An 18,300-nucleotide genomic window follows, 5' to 3' on the forward strand; every position below is an offset into this window, starting at 1 on the left:
AGGTTGCAGTTAGTAGCACAATTCTCTTGACCTCTTGAGTGAAATAATAAAACACTGGTTTGTATCTATTACTTTGCTTTCTAAGCATTCCATTGCTTGCACAATAGGACACTAACTACACTGTGCATAATTTAGCATTACAATCATATATAATTTCAGATAATGCCAGATTACTAAATCACATTGCATTACACTTTTCCTCTGTTAGTCCCTGTAGGTGAAACATAGTGCAGTCCCTTTAGAATTCTGGAGGCATGCCTTTCTCTGTAGAAAAATGTTCTCCTTTTATGAAACGGATTCTGGTTTGCCACTGAGCCCCAGGAAAGACTGAATTCTTGACCATGGACTGATAACCTATTATTAAATCAGAACTACTACAAATGTACTAGGTGTTGCCTGGCACACCAAATCACAAAGATAGTTATGCACAGAAGTGCTGCATCATCAAACGGAAGTAACATAGAGTAGTCCTCCTTTATCTGTTGGGGGATCCATTCCGAGATCCCCAGCAGATTCTTGACACAGCAAATAGTACCAACCCTATGTATACTATGTTTTTTCCTAGATGTACATACGTGTGGTAAAGTTTAATTTATATATTAGGTACAATAAGAGATTATCAATAATATCTATCGGTAAAATAGTACAATTAAAACAATATACTGTAATAAAAATTATGTGAATATAGTCTCTCTCAAAATGTCCAATGTACTACATTGCTCTTCTTCTTGTGAGGATGTGAAATGATGAAATGCCTACATGAGAAGATAAAGTGAGGCATTGTCAGAGTGTTAGGCTGCTGTTGCCCTGATGATAGGGAAAAGGGATGATCATCTGCTTCTGGACTGCAGTTAACATCAGGTGATTAAAACTATGGAAAGGGAAGTCACAGATACAGGGGGGGCTACTACTTACAAAAGTGTCCTTAAGCGGGACCTGAACACATGGTTAGCTGCACAAGCAAGTGATTCCTGCTTCTGTGATCCTTACTGATGCTAGATTGCCTCTTTTCTCTCAACCATGACTTGCAGCTTCATATGGATTTCCATCTAACCAAATGACTAAAATAGTCATTTGTGTTTTGTTCACATATAGTTCCATTACAGCCCTTATCATGGGTGGTCCTAAAGGATAGTGGTGAAAGGAAGTTCTCCCAGAAGACACAACTTTAAATAGTTCACTTGATCATTAATTTTTCCAGGAAAGAGATGGCAAAAGATACATATCCACATCATTTCATAGGCAGTGGGTAGGATTTTGCTGGATGGTAAGACTTGAAAGATGATTCAAAAATTGGTGATGAGGAGGTACATTTGCATGTCACATACACATTCATCCGAGATCAAACTCAAGCTCTTCTTCAGCTTTGTTGTAAGATATTCTTTATTTTGTGGCATGCAATAACTGTTCAACGTGGCTTTCTTTTCTTTGTGAATGAAGTGTGCTCCAGTGGAAAGGATTTAAAGATTTAAGGTTTTAATGAATTGTATTGGGTGTAAAAGAACACATCACAAATAATTTACAGGTCTTGGCACTATCTATATCCCTTTATAAAGGTGAATAAATGCAGTTGTATAATTTATAGTACAGAAAATTAATCCCCTTGACCACTGTAGAAATGTGGCTGATGCATGTGCCAGTGGGACTAAAAAAATGTGTAAAATCTGGTGTTTGGGACTTCTTTCAGGCATAATGCATAACACACACACACACACACACACACACACACACACACACACATCTTGCATGTTTATAGGTATACATATACCTACTGTGGCCTTTAATCCTTTACAGAAAAGAAACAAAGTGAGCCCTACCATTTCCCTGCCTTCATACCTGTGAGCATTTTTAGGAGTACACTGACACACCAAAGAGACAGAGATCAGAGTTCAAACAAGCTGAAGTACTGGAATTGGTGGATAAGAGAACAGAAGAGGAGGAAGCTTTGCATATAAAAAGCTTAGAAATCTGCACAAGAGTCACCTTCAATCTTTGCAGAACGCTAAGCTGTGCATACATACTGTGAAATTCCATAGGGCTAAGCAAAGAGCAAGTACAGATTTTATACAACATCAAAGACTTTTAGTTTGAATCTTAATAACCAGATAGAAAAGGTAGGGAAAGATGTCCATTCTTTGATTATTAGTTAGCTTCTTTCCCCATCCACCTCATCTTTGTCCAGGGTTTATAAATGAAGTGGCTGTAGTAGTTAGGATGGAAGTTATCCATGGGCTAAATAAGCTTATTCATGAAAGCTCTCTGGCTACAAAACTTGTCGAGTCAGCAGAGATCAATACTATTGCTGAATATGACACCATCCTGCACAAACATCAGTCAGACCCTGGGCAGCAGGTTAGATAATTTCCATCAGGGGAATGGCAGTACTTTATGGAGTTCAAAATACCTCTCACTGAAGTAGATACTTAAGTCCATATATTGGTTTTCCTTTCCTGACTACAATGCTTCTACAGAGACAACCATCGCAGATGTACAGAATGTCTTATTCACCGTTATGCTTACTTCTGAAGAAGTAATTTTCACATTGGAACAAATGAAACACGGAAGAGTGCTCATCATTTGGAAATTCAAGGTGGTATAAGATTCTGTGTCCATGTCCTCAACTGTGTCTGAAGATATGAGAGGACTGATGTCCCACTTGAAGACAGGCAGAGAGAGTGAATTGTTCCTTACCCAGCCTGTTTATTCTATCTAAGTCTTCAAGAGATTGGGTGACGCCCAACCACACCGTGGAGGGCAATCTGCTTTATTCATACTGAATCAAATGTTAATCTCATTCATAAACACCTTCACAGACAGATCCTGAGTAATATTTAATCAAATATCTGAGTACCCCATGGCCCAGTCAAGTTGACATAGATAATTAACCATCATACCATCATACTAAAGAAGATGGCCTGATATGATAATGAAATGGTCTTTAGGAGACTGAATTTTAGCACCAGCAGGATGGCAATACCTTCCTGGACTACTGTAATTTCTTTCAAGTTGTGACTCCAAAATAAAAAGAACAATAGAAAATGCAGTTTCTTACACAGTCCCAATTCATGGGTCTGGGAATCAAAGGGTAGAAATGGAAATGATTCTGCTTAATATTGCCCCTAGAAATCTGAGGGGTTTTGTTGTTGTTGTTGTTGTTTGCTTTCCATAAACACAATTTTAGGCTTTATTGCCTAGAGGTTTTAAGTCTCCAGAAAGCAGTTGCTTCCAACAGAGGACACTGATGTCTTTCTATTAAACTAGAAGTTGAGCCTGTCACTTGCCTACTTACAAATCTTCAAGCCAGCAAATCATTAGGCAAATAAGAGGGTTTCTGTGCTAGATTGATGCTGATTAATCCTGATTGCTGCTATATGATAGGACTAAAGAGAAGTGTGTAAAAAATGCAGTAAATTCCATGGAGCCCTCCTTAATACACTGAGGCCATGTGATAAAAATCATACACTCCTCAATTCAGGAAGGACTGCAAGAGGCCAGATACTTTAGGAGAATACACTAGGGTCACCCTACCAAGCAAAGAACAAAGACTAGCCAAGTTGCTTTCTAAAATTTTTTTTTAACGTTTATTTATTTTTGAGACAGAGAGAGACAGAGCATGAATGGGGTAGGGTCAGAGAGAGGGAGACACAGAATCTGAAACAGGCTCCAGGCTCTGAGCTGTCAGCACAGAGCCTGACACGGGGCTTGAACTCACGGACCGCGAGATCATGACCTGAGCTGAAGTCGCCCGCTTAACCGACTGAGGCACCCAGGCGCCCCCCAAGTTGCTTTCTAAAGACAAAGGGAATATGAAATGGGTAATAGAAGAAGGAAGTTATAGATACTAGCTACACCTATGTTACAAATTGCAGAAATAATGATGTAAATATTATGGGTATGTTTTCCTGATTTTGATGCAAATATACTTGTGTATGTATATTAGATTATTTTCTCATTTTATACTACTCTAGCATACACCTTCTAAATTATAAAAAACATGCTAAAATATATTAGCTTCTGGCAACTTCAAGATATATCTTAAACCTACAGAAAATCCAGCACTGTGAAATTATTCATTACTAATTTCAGGTTTGGGTGTCTCATTTTTTTGTTTCATAACTTTGTTTCTAAAAAAAATATCTTGGAGTGTTTTCTATATCTTGCATGCTCCCTGTAATGTAGATAGGCATAATATATTTAGAGTTTTAAGAAATACATATGGGAAAATGATGTGTTAATAGCAACAGAATAATTTTAAGGTATAACAATTTATAAATAAAGCTTTATTAAATTTGAAAATAGCTGATTTTGATGTTATTATCATCATTTCAATGATAGCGAAGGGAGTTTTGAGGACCTGGAAATACAAACTCTTTTGAAATTTGAGCGCCCAGTAGAGAAAGACTCTAGAACTACTCATTATTATAAAATTTAGCAAGCAATTGAAATCAAAGAGGACTGGCAGTGGCAGCAAAATCCTCCCCTCTAGGGTGGAATTCAATGAAATAATTTCTAACGAGGACAACTTCCTGCTGTTGCCATATTGAAATAATGGAACCACTACCTCCTAGGTCTGGAGCGTATTTACATGGATGGTTCATGATTCCAGTTATGAAATTGGGACTCAAAATCAAATCAAAAGTGATTCCATACTTAAAATAAAAAACAACTATAACTCTTCTTATTTATGATGTTTGGTAGGAACTTCACTGATACAACATTCACCCAAATAAAAAATAAATAAATAAATAAACAAACAAACAAACAAACAAATAAATAAATAAATTTTAAAAGTTAAAACAATTAAAAGTAAGTATTTTTCAATTTTTTTAATTAAAAACTCATTTACATTTACTGCAAACACGTTTGTAATCACTGGTTTCACACTAAGCACTATGTTTGAAATTTCAATTTCCAATTAAAGGGATTAGTTTGTAGCTATTGAAAAAATCAGGAGACAAAGGAGGATACTTATGTAAGAAGACTGTGGAAGTCAGGTAAAAATTCCCTTGAAAATAATAACAATAACAGCAATAATGAGTATTTCCTATTTTCTTAAAGAACATATCCATCCTGATATAGATGATACAGTAGATATTGCCCAGTAGAGAAAGACTCTACGTCCATTCATTATTCTAAAACTTAGATTTGCTTTGCTTTTAAATGGCGACATTGAGTTTTCAGAATGTACTGTGTTTTAAAACAGTAATTCTAACTCCATTAGAAACAGATATATTGCAAAACACATTATTTTTCTCATTGTAAACTACCATACTTATGATAATTAATTTATAGTTCTAATACATATTTATTTTTTTATTTAAGTGACTTTATTTTTATGTTTTTATTTAAATTCCAGTTAGTTAACATACAGTGTAATAGTAGCTTCAGGTGCACAATAGAGTAATTCAGTGCTTCCTTGCAACACCCAGTGCTCATCACAACGAATGTGCTCCTTACTTAAGTGACTTTTTTGAGGTTATTATATAAATAACCTAATACGAAGATAAATATTAAGAAAAAACACTAAACCCTCCACTTTCCCTCACCTCGACATGTATCGCCCCTGCTATTAAGGTGAGGACTTTGTGCATCTTGGTAAAATTATGAAACTCCTAATTTGATCTCTCAGGGTAACACCTTATTAAATATATTTTCCAAATATGAAACATTTGGGTTGGCATTTTCTTTGCAGAAAGATTTTGTCCAAAGCATAATTTCTCAGGATACACAAGTCACAGCAATAATTTTTAGTTAGATAAACCAGCAAAGGCATGGTAAAATAAATTTGCAATTATAATGTTCTATTTTCTGCTCCTTTCTGAATTAGAACATTTTATACCATAGGGCAGTGTACACAATTATGTTAAATGTGAAACATTAATTAAATCTTATTTTTAGAAAAACAGTTGAATGTAAAGGGTCTTTATTGCTGGGCCCAAGTTATCTTAGACTATAAACTGCATTTCCAATGACTACTTGACAATTATTATTGAGGAAATTGAAAATTGGAAAAAAAGTAGATTATCTGCCAATAGATAACTTCATGTGCTACAGAGTTTATTTAATCTCAGTGACAATTTCCTTGGAATGGAGGTCAAGTCATTTCTACTACAAGATAGGTTTTATAGACTGACTGACAGCTTGGCATATAATCAGCAAAAAAGACATTTTTCAGCAATAGTGTTTCAAATACTGAGAAACTAGGACCTTTGGGGACTCTGCTGTTGGAAATAACATGTATTCATCTAGGAAGACTCCAAAAATTACTGGCCCAAGAAGTTTCTCTACATCTATGTGAATCCGTATGTTTGAGCCCATGTGACATTTCCAGTCATTGATTAATCATTTCCTACATTAATGACCATGGCTATTCTATTTCATGGCACTACTCTATTTCCTTCTTCTGTCAAACGACCATGTCTGTAATCCTACTTCTCAGCTAACATAGAATTCAAGTGAAATTGCATATTAGATATCACAAACTGTTAAATAAATCACATAGAATTCAGATTTAGAAAATCCTGGGATAATGGCCCAGATAATTTATACTTTTGGTTTTCTATCCATTTGATTCATTTATAATGGAGCTGCCTCTCTATGTTTACTAATGTAGTTTAATCTTAATGGCAATGAGCCAGCCATGGTAATTTAGATTAATAATGAAAAAATTTCAAGTAATTTCATTAATTTTATCCTGAAAACATCTATTATGGTTCACCTACATTATTACATTACATTTCAAATCTTTGTTAATCTAGAATATATAAATTTCATAAGACACTTTAAGGTCTACAATTTTTTAAGTTAAGAGAATAAGTATAAAGATTTTATTTTATTTTATTTTATTTTTTAATGTCTATTTTTTTGAGAGAGAGAGAGAGAAATAGAGAGAGAGAGAGAGAGAGAAAGGACATGAGTGGGGGAGGGGCAGAGAGGGAGACACAGAACTCAAAGCAGGCTCCAGGCTCTGAGTTGTCAGCACAGAGCCCTACACGGCACTCAGACTCATGGACCGTGAGATTATGACCTGAGCTGAAGTTGGACACTCAACAGACTGAGTCACCCAGGTGCCCCAAATATGAAGATTTTATAAATCTTACATAATTATGTATATAAACCTTATAAAAATATATATACATATTTTACCACTATGTTCTATAAATTTTCCAGTGTTTGAAATCTTTAAGGAATAAAGTCATCAATTTTAAATTTTATTCTGTATTGTTTCTTGAATTTTTCCCTTTATAAGTACATAGATAGTACATAAATGCAATTTGCCTAAAACCTTCACTACTTTCTAAATATGTTCTTATTTTTAAGTCTGTGTTCATAGTTGTCTAATGACTGTGTCTCTCCATTTTACTTACACATTTTCTTTTATTTTTTTAAGTTTATTTATTTATTTTGAAAGAGAGAGAAAGAGAGAGAGAGAGCAGGCTTAAGTGGGAAAGGGGCAGAGAGAAAGGGAGAGAGAGAAAACCAAGCAGGCTCCACACTGTCAGCACAGAGCCTGATGTGGGGCTTGAACTCAGGAAACATGAAATTATGACCTGGGCAAAAATCAAGAGTATGATGCTTAACCCACTGAACCACACAGGCACCACTATTATTATTTTTAAAATATGTTCACAAGTAAGGAAAATCTGAATCTAAATATCATTGAGTATTTAAAGAGTCCATATGTCTAAATGTATAATGTTTGAAGCTGCTCATATTAAATCACAATTAAGGACTTAGAAACCTTTCTAATTTAAAAACTTATCTCAGGAAAAATAAAAGTGGTAAACAGCTTAAATGTATTTCTTTTCTTTTTAAATTTTTTTAAATGTTTATTTTTGAGAGAGAGAGAGAGAGAGAGAGAGAGAGAAAGAGGGAGAGAGACAGTGTGCAAGTGGGGAGGGGCAGAGAGAAAAGGAGACACAGAATCCCAAGCAGACTCCATCCAGGCTCAGAGCTGTCAGGACAGAGACCAATGTGAGACTCAAATCCACAAGAAAGATATTAGGCAAGCTGTCCATTTTGGCTTCTTCCTCTTCAAAGTAACTGCATTCTATAACTGGCCACTTGAATTGGGATTTTGTCACATGAAATGTATAATAAAAGACAAAATAATACAAACAAGTGTGCAATTGTTCTGGGTGAAAATTTCATAACTTTATTTTCAGATTGCAAATCTCATGCAAGTACTTACTTCTTACAATGCAGATTTGGTAGCCAATTAACATTGAGTAAATAATAAAACAGAGTATTTAATTTTAACTTATGAATGATATCTCTGATACCCTCATACATGAGACCTCACAGGTATATTGTGGAGCCCATAAAGGTAATCTAAAGGAAATATAGAATCACAGATATATGAAATTGTAAAAATGTTAAGTATTTATGAAATTCTAGAAGTATTTAAAATGTATATTTTACATTATATATTTTAATTATTTATTATTTTATACCTTTTTTATGTCAATTTTCTACTATGTGACACACAATAGAAAACATTATGCCAAATATATATATGTATGTGTGTGTGTATATATATACATGTATATATGTATATACATGTATATATATGCATGTATATATGTACATATTTATATTAATTTATATGTATGTGTGTATATATATGTGTATATATGTGCATGTATATGTGTGTATATATGTATATATATAAATATTAGTTTGTATATATATGTATAAACTAATATTGGGAAGTTTGTGAAATTTTAATAAATTTGAAAACATTTAAATATTTAAGTTTTAAACTAAATACTTCAGTGCTTCCACACAAAAAGAAAAAAAAAACAAACCTGCACTAATGCTACAAAGATGAAGTAACTATATCACATATGGAAAATCAATCTTAATAAAATGGGCTGAAATATTTAATACATATGATGGGGTTCAGAAAATATTATCTCAAAATATGTTACCTTGGTGTACTGAATATTTCAGGCTGACATATTTCCATGACTTTCCACCCTTCATCAGACCTAGCATAAAACCTCTTTGGTTCTTCTTTTCCTTATGAGGGCTACCATGTCATGTAAAACTTAATGTAAAGTGAATTCGCATAGCTTCCTCTTGTTAATTTGTCTGTCTTTTGTTACATGGGCCCTAGCCAAGAACTATCCCAAACAGGTAAGGGATATTTTCTCTCTTGCTAGTTGGAATAATAAAATGATTCTGAAAATCAAATACAATTACAAATAGTCTGAGTTATTTTTAACAGTGCTCCTGAAATTATTCTCACTGGTTCACAGAGTGCATATTTATAAGTCTGGCCTCAGAATTCCACGTTTTAACTGAGGCGCAGATGGCATTTAATCATGGTTATTCTGACATTCACGCTACTATTATATGAGGAGTATATTTAGAATTCAATTAAGGAAAAAAAAATAGAACATTATTTTCTCTATTGTTTTAGTCTCCCTAAGAATCAATTTTACTGAATTTATTTTGCTTGGTGCCATCAGTCTACTTTACCAGAGATAAATCTATAAATGCATTTTTGAACTTACTTTAACAATTCGGTTCAAATTGTTTAATATATTACAGAGTGTTCACTACAAGAGTTCTTGGGACAAATTTCTCTCTCATCTTAGGACTAGGTATGTGATTCTTCTATGGAACATCTGGCTTGCTTTTATCTTAAGTGTACTATAAATAAACAACATAATCATATTCTACTGTTTTCATTGGCTGCTGAAAACCTTAGAGCTAAACATGTTACATTCTTCAAGCAAGTGTATCGGAATTAATAGCATCTGTTTAATGTTCCAATAGCCCTCCTAGTTTCACCTTGCTTCCGTTTCCCCCATGACTCCACTTAAAGATATTTATTCATTATAGAAATACCATTTTTGCAAATAGTCTTAAGCATCATACTGTGAATTCAGTGAGGTGTTATTATATGAGCAGCCTTATAGCGAAAGATGTGAAAATCAGAGAGAAGAGAAATGCAGAAGATTTTAGTCTAATTTTAACCATCTTTTGTTCATAACCAGCTGAGCTTTAAAAGACAATGAATGTTGAAATTTCTCAAGAAAAGGAGTTTAATTGAATAGTTGGTTTCAAATGGCTGTTTTATACTACAACTTGGACATTTAAAAAAAAAATCTGCCAGCAGCAAAGCAAGAGCAGCTTGGTACAAATACAATGTCGTATTTTTTGTTTGTTTATTTTAATTTAGTATAATATTCCTCATAAAGCCTTCACCACATGTGTATCTGGCATATGGACTAGAGGATTTATCTGTGCTTCAGGCCAAAAGAAAAAGAGGAGGGAGACTGCTGTGAAGTTTAGTACAAACAGAAATAATGAAAGTTAAGATGTGATCCAAGGTTAAAATGCAAGCTAGAGATTATGGCATCAGGTATTCTGAAGTTTTATGGGCTTCAGAGGCCCTCAGGTTTTGAGAAGTGTTACTTAAACTCTCAAATATGTCCTGGGTTTTCTCATCTGTAGAGTTGAATATAAATATATAAAGCATGTAGCACAATGCCAGACACACAGCATTTAGGAAATCTCATTCTTACCCCGTCCTCACTTTTTTGTTCTTACTCTTGATTCACAACAGTGCCTTTCTCAGTGTATTCTCCAGAAAATTTTTAAAAGACCAATGCCTGGCCAGGTGAAGCCAAATCTCTCTTGGTGGAGTCTGCAGACCTGCAATCTTAGAGCTTTTCAGGTGATTCTATTTCTATTCTATCCAGTCATTATTTCTGAATTGGCCTTACAAAGCATCTGGAAAAGTGTTTGACATTTGATATAATTTGAGTCTGAATATCTACCGAATGAACCTAGGAATCTGAGCATATCAGAATATTTAGTGTAGGATAGAGTTCAGGAAGAATGACTATAGTCATTTGAGCTGAGAATGCTTCAATGATTCACTGGTTATTTTGAGTTGATGTGAGAATGGAATCTCTTAGGAAGAATGTAGGCTTCTTCCTATCTATTCCTATCTATTTCCACACTTCCAGCCCTCTGCATTTATGATTTTCCTAAACCAATGCAGAGTATCACAAATGATTTTTTGTTGTCAGATTAAATGTTTTCTTTTCAATCTTTCAGAATCACTCGGCTCAGTCAGTCACCTTCCCTTTTGCAAGGATTCATCTACTTTTGCTTCTGGCGAAACCACACTCTCCTAGTTTTCTTCCTACCTCACTGGCTATTTCTTTTGAGTGACCTTTGCTAGATTGTTCTTATTTTCCTTACTACCCAAACATTGGATGCCCCAGGGATCAGTGATCTCTGATCACTTCTCTTTCTTATTTTAATTCACTCTGCAGCAGATTTCAACCAGCTAAATGACCTTAAATACCATATCTATTCTGAAGACTCTCAAGTATATATCTTCAGCCATGTCATTTCCCATGTCATTTCCCTTACATTCACGCTCACATTTCTTTTTTTTTTTTTAATTTTTTTTTCCAATATTTATTTTTGGGACAGAGAGAGACAGAGCATGAACGGAGACAGAGCATGAACGGGGGAGGGGCAGAGAGAGAGGGAGACACAGAATCCGAAACAGGCTCCAGGCTCTGAGCCATCAGCCCAGAGCCTGACACGGGGCTCGAACTCCCGGACCGCGAGATCGTGACCTGGCTGAAGTCGGACGCTTAACCGACTGCGCCACCCAGGCGCCCCTCACGCTCACGTTTCAAAGTCACTATTTTCTATTTCCTCTTGAATGTCTCATAGGTATCTTACACCCAATATGTTCAAGACCCAAATCCTGAGCTCCTCATCCAAATTTGTTCTTCTAGTGTTGCTGATTAGTATTGCCGTGACCAATTTTTTCAGGTCTAAAACACTGGCAGCCATCCTGGATTCTTTTCTTTCACACTCCATATGTACAATACCTTCAAGCCCTGTTATAGCTATTTCAAAATTAATTCTAGAATTGGATTATTTTTTATTACTTCCATCTTAGACCAAACCTCTACCATACCTCAAGTGAACTGGTGCCACAGCCTTTCCCAAAACTTACCAGAGTAGAAGGTCCTGCATTGTCCGCTATGCATAGCTTTCTCCTCAATTTCATCTTCTAACACATTCCCCATGGTCATGGAACCCTGGGTGCTCTCTCCCTTACCATCCCCTGATCTTTCTAAAACATTTACTCCCACTTTGGCATCCACCATTCTCATTGCTTGGAACACTCCTCCCATATGTGTCTATGTGATTCCTAATTCACTTCTTTTGGACCTCTGCTCAGAAGTCACTTTCTCAGAGAGGCCTACCTTGATTCTCAGATCAAGCTCTATCTCCTTATCCTGCTTTCAGTATATAGCACTTACCTAGATGGTGTTTTGTTATGTAAGTATGCTTATTTATTTGTTTCATTTTTGCTTCTGACCAACTCAACAGAATGTAGGATACATAAAATCAGAGAATTTGGCTGCTTGTTTCTTTATTTATAATCTCAACACCGAGAACAGTCTTGGCATATAGTGGGCATTTAATAATTATTTTCTTTGCTAAAAGACTATACGTCAGAGTGGCATCATTTTATGATTCTTCCATGGTTGAAATAATCCATTTATTAGGATTATATGCTGTTTGCTCTGATTTTCTCGCTTGAGAGATACCACATTACCATCTCACAGCGCAATCTCTCCAGTTCTATTTAGAGCAGGCAGCTTTGACAACATGTGCTGACATTTCTTAAGTTTAATAAACTTTCCATTTAATTTTTGCCCATTGTTTGACTCCCTTTTATTTGTTCTCCTTTCTTATTTTTAAAGTTATTGAACTTATATTTTATATTTATGGATTTTAGAAGTGTCTTGTGTTTTAAGTTTATTTATTTTGAGAGAGACAGAGACAGCATCTGTGGGAGGGGCAGAGAGAGGGAGACACAGAATCTGAAGCAGGCTCCAGGCTCTGAGCTGTCAGCATGAGCCTAATGTGGGGATCGAACCTATGAACCACGAGATCATGACCTGAGCTTAAGTCTGACGCTCAACCAGTTGAGCCACCCAGGCACCCCAGAAGTGACTTTAATGAAGAAATATCATTTACATCTGTGTGTGTGTATGTATGTGTGAGCATGTACCTATAGCTTGTGTGGCTAATGCCACAGATGGTTATGCCCCAGCATTTGAGGTAGAATGTAATAGTTCATTTTGTAGGAAATTATTTACAAGGATTCATTGTTGCTCAATTTATCTATTAGAGAGGTCACATTTTTATTGTCTTAAAAAATTTAATTTTCTATTTCTAAATCTCTTAAATTCAGGGTACATTTAACTTTGTAACAAAGCTGAGGCTTTATGAGATGTTTTTCTGCTCTTTATTCTGCTGATGGGTATAGAATGTCAAACATTGTTGTAATTTAAAGTGGTATTTATTTTTAGTAATATAAGCTCATGCTGAGAATATTCAAATGCCTTCCTCTGAACATAATTAACATGGCAAGTTAGATTTAAAATAACAATAATAAAATAGAAGTCGTGAAACCAAATAATCAGAAAACTCTCCAATACTGTCTGAATTAACATTTTTCAATGGTCAAGTCTCTTGCAATACAAACAACATTATTTTAGCCATTCATATTTTAAGATTATTATACAAAGGAGGGTTACAATAATCATGTTTCACTCTTCTGTGTAATAATGTACAGATACTTCTTTGGCTGCAGTGAAAGGGTTTTCCTGATACAATACTGCATCAGCAGAGCTATGACAAAAATCAAGCCAATGAATCAGCTTCACATCAATTCTGTTTTCTTTCATGAGATTAGAGGAATAGAAGATGAGAGGTCAATTTTCTTTCCTACTCTTAATTCAGAAATCCATTCACCGGAATGCCTCATGTCACAATTAATATTCTGACACCATCATTCTTTCAGTGGAAAGCAAATTTAGCAGTCTAAACTGGTTCTCATCCCCTTTCATCTATGGTCATGTCTGAACTTCTGCATGCTACTTGCCAACACATACTTCAGATAATTGCTGTACCATGAAACTCCCTCAAAGTATAAGGAATCATGGAGAGTTATAGGGATTAATAATTATTTTACCAATTTTAAAAGAGTGAAACCAGTTTAATAAACATATTAAAAAAGAAAGAAAGAAAGAAAGAAGATAGCATCTTTTTGACACCATTCCTATTTTTGACATATAAGCCTTGTGCCTACATTCTAATTTTACTGATGTAGCAAATTGACATCTCGTCTATTTTTAATAATCACCTTTGTTTCTCTATGTGTCTGGAGAGTCATAAAATGATTTAGAGATGCAAGTGACTCAGAGATCACTTTCTTAAACTTATTTGTTTTATAGGTGCTGGCCTGGTGGTATTATGTGTAACCATTCATACATTAGCATAGTCTCAGACTTCAAGTACAATTCAAGCTGATAAATGGCCATCCTGCTGGCAAAAGGAACCTGTAATGTTCCAGGACAGTTTATCCCATCAATGAGCAGTCCTAGTCATCAAAACGGTCTATGGTAAACTCAAGTAGGCCTTTAGTTTCAAGTTATTTATCCCACTCTTATCCAGGGGAACAGAATATTTTCTATTAGCATTCCTATTTGAAGGATGATCCTTGAATATTTATAGACCTTTCTTAGCTCTCTTCTCATTCTTCTTTTTTCCAAAGTACACACATCCAGGCTCTCAAGCACTTAAAATTTTTTTTTAACATTTATTCATATTTGAGAAACAGAGAGAAACAGAATGTGAGCAGGGGAGGGGCAGATAAGAGAGAAGACACAGAATTAAAAGCAGGCTCCAGGCTTTGGACTGTCAGCACAGAACCAGGCAAGGGGCTTAAATCCATGAGTTCTGAGACCATGACCTGAGCCAAAGTGGGAAGTCTGACCAACTGAGCTACCTAGGCACCCCTCAAGCACTTTTCATGAAACAATCTTACATCATTTAAGTCCCACCAGCTTTTCATATCTTTCACAAATCAAAGCAGCTGAAAGTGAACACAGCACTCTGACTTGCAATTCACACACATTAAATCTTAATCTCAGTTAAGGTATTTGGTACCTAACTAGTGCTTCTTGGATATTCTGACTTGCAATTCATAAACATTACGTCTGAAACTCAGTTAAGGTATTTGGTACCTAACTAGTGCTTCTTGGATATGTGAAGCTCAGTCTCTCCTAGTTCCAACCTTAATGTTACCTGTTGTGATTTGTCATCCTCTTTTTTTTTCTTCCTCCCTCCTTCCTTCCCCATTCCCTTCCTCCACCTCTCTCTCTCTCTCTCTCTCAGTCAGATTACAGATTCTGGAATTGTGGCTTCTGTAAAGAACAGCGAAGAGTCTAAGATTTTGCTGTACTCCCAGCTAACACAGCAGCCTGCCACAATCAGAACCAAAGGACTTTTCGACTGGGAGAAAAACACAAGAGCCAGAGGACCAGCATGTGCACCAGTTTCTGCAGTCCCAGCTCCTACGGAGGGTGGGAGATGCTTGTATGCACAGCAGGTTCCAGTCCAGAAGACAAGGCTTGAGTTTAGGAAATCTGAATCTTTTATAACAGGCAATAAACCTGCCTGTCCTTTGCATTGCAGGAAGACATATGCTTTATTTTAGTAGGCAATGAAAAACAAACAAACAAACAAACAACAAAAAACCTGACCTTTGCTCTGGAGAAAGTCACTTCTGCCTATTTTCCAAGGCTGTTCAACATGCAAAATCTTTGAAAAAATAGTCTGGAATGAAGGCAGGTAGCATGTCTGTTTATAATACACACAAAATTGCAGAAGACTCAACTACTTTTAAAATATATTGGTATTACTTCTATAGGTTGTTCTTTTTGATTAAATCTGGAAAATTTCAGCCACATTTCTTCAAACATATTTCTTCTATCCCATTTTCTCACTTTTCCCTTTCTGAGATTAAAATTACATGTGTGTTAGACTCTGTCCCACTGATCATTAAAGCTCTTTGACTTTTTTTTTCCCCTTCTCTGTGCTTCAGCTTTGATTATTTCAGTTAACCTGACTTTCACTAATCCTTTCTTGTGGGATATCCAATGTGTTTTTAATCTCATCTAGTGAATTTTTTTCCAGATATTTTATTTTTACGTTCTAAGATTTCCATTTGATTCCCTTTTATACTTTGGTAATTTTACATGAAATTCACTATTTTTTATTCCATTATTTCCTGCTTTTTCCTGTAGACTATTAAACTTATTTTATAATTTTTGTCAAGACCTGTTTAATTTGTGGGTCTGTTTTCTTGGACTGGTCTTTTGATTATTGATTACATTTTCTCTTTACTCTTACCTCTACTACTTTTTATTTTTTTTTAATGTTTGTTTATTTATTTTGAGAGAGAGAAAGAGAGAGAGTGCACACAAGCTGGGGAGGAGCAGACCTAAAGACCCAGAGAGAAAATCCTAAGCAGGCTCCACGCTGTCAGCGCAGAGCCCAATGCAGGGCTCAGTCTCCTGTACCATGAGATCTGACCTGAGCCCAAATCAAAAGTCAGACGCTCAACTGACTGAGCCATTCAGTTGACCCGCTATTAGTTTTTAATTGTATGCAGGATGATATCTTATAATATGATACCCTGAATTTTTTTTAATCTACCACTGAAGACTGTTGAATTTTGTGGTAATGGGCAGTGAAATAACCAGATTATCTTGAATTTGTGGCTACTTGATTTGATACTTTGTAGTGTGAATCTATTTAGATTTTTTTGCTTTGTCCTAAGGATAATATCTTAGTAAGAGGGTCTAGCTCTCCTAGAAAGGCAATGGAAAGTTCTAGGTATTTGACAAATTGTCAAGACTCTATATTGTCAAGGCACAACTCTAGGCTGCATTGGGTAGTAGCTGAAATCACTGCTCAGGTTTTCTCTCTCTGCTCCTCAGAATCTTGTCTGCAGTTCTAGAGTTAAAGATCTAAGGGAATTTATATGAATACTCTTTGGCATATACATTGGAATATCTCACATCCATATGAGTCTTTCATTTCCAAGTTTCTCTTAATGTCTCATATTTCTCAGGCCAATAAGACTGTAATTTTCTGTTTGTGATCTGCCCAGTAGGAACTGAGAAGTGCCCTGGGGGAAAAGGGGAAGCTGTGTAAATGAAGATCTCACCCTGGTGTTAACCTTTCGGTTCCAGAGAGTCAAATTCTCTGTTTTGTCTGCCTGTATTTCCTCACTCTTCAATATTTTTAAATGGGATTTTTTGTATTTCCCTAAGAATTGGTAATGTTTTCTGCGAAGGGATTAATTTGTTACAAGTTACTCTGCCAGTACTGGAATCAGCTCTGTAATTTTTAGCTGTGTGATTGTGGGAAAGTTGATTTCTTAAAAAAGCTGTGCTTTTTTCATCTTTATTTTTTTTAACCTAAAAAAAATTTTTTTAATGTTTATTTATTTTTGAGAGAGAGACAGAGAAAGAGACAGAGCATGAGCAGGGAGGGAGAGAGAGAGAGAGAGAGAGAGAGAGAGAGAGAGAGAGACAAAATCCAAAGTAGGCTCCAGGCTCCAAGCTGTCAGCACAGAGCCTAGCGTGGGACTCGAACTCAGGGACTGGACCGCGAGATCACGACTTGAGCCGAAGTCCGACACCCAACTGACTGGGCCACTCAGGCTCCCTTCTGCTTTGTTATCTTTAAATTAGGGATGTTAAGAATTTATACTACCTAAGCATGTTATGACAATCTATTGTCAACATTAATGTAAAGCACTGAAAATGAAGATTGGTGAATTGTAAGAACACACAAACTTTACTCCTAGGCTTACAATAGGAATATCTTTAACAAAAACTCTCAAGACTGATACTCTTAGGTTAGCAATAAAAGAAAAAATACCTATTTTTATTGATTTTGGAGTCTCCTTCTTGATTGCAAACTTTCTAAAATTCGACTCTTTTTATATGATAAAGAGAATTATTCAATTTCTGCCACTGAAATGTTTATTAAAGAGATAAATTTAAAAAATTACCACACAGTAGATGTTAAACTATTTTTCTCTGAAAAATAGTAAAAGTTATACATACTAAATCTGCATCTATTAAGCAAATATTCATAGGTCAGTCTGCTATAATTTGAGATGAGAAACATGAAATAGTCCATATACACTTTTTGGCTCTATCTCCTTGAAACTTCCATTAAAGAGTAACTAACTGGGGCGCCTGGGTGGCTCAGTGGGTTGAGCGTCCGACTTCGGCTCAGGTCACGATCTCGCGGTCCGTGAGTTCGAGCCCCGTGTGGGGCTCTGGGCTGATGGCTCAGAGCCTGGAGCCTGCTTCCGATTCTGTGTCTCCCTCTCTCTCTGCCCCTCCCCTGTTCATGCTCTGTCTCTCTTAGTCTCAAAAATAA

Source organism: Acinonyx jubatus, chromosome C2 (genome assembly GCF_027475565.1).
Source record: "Acinonyx jubatus isolate Ajub_Pintada_27869175 chromosome C2, VMU_Ajub_asm_v1.0, whole genome shotgun sequence".
NCBI lineage: Eukaryota > Metazoa > Chordata > Mammalia > Carnivora > Felidae > Acinonyx > Acinonyx jubatus.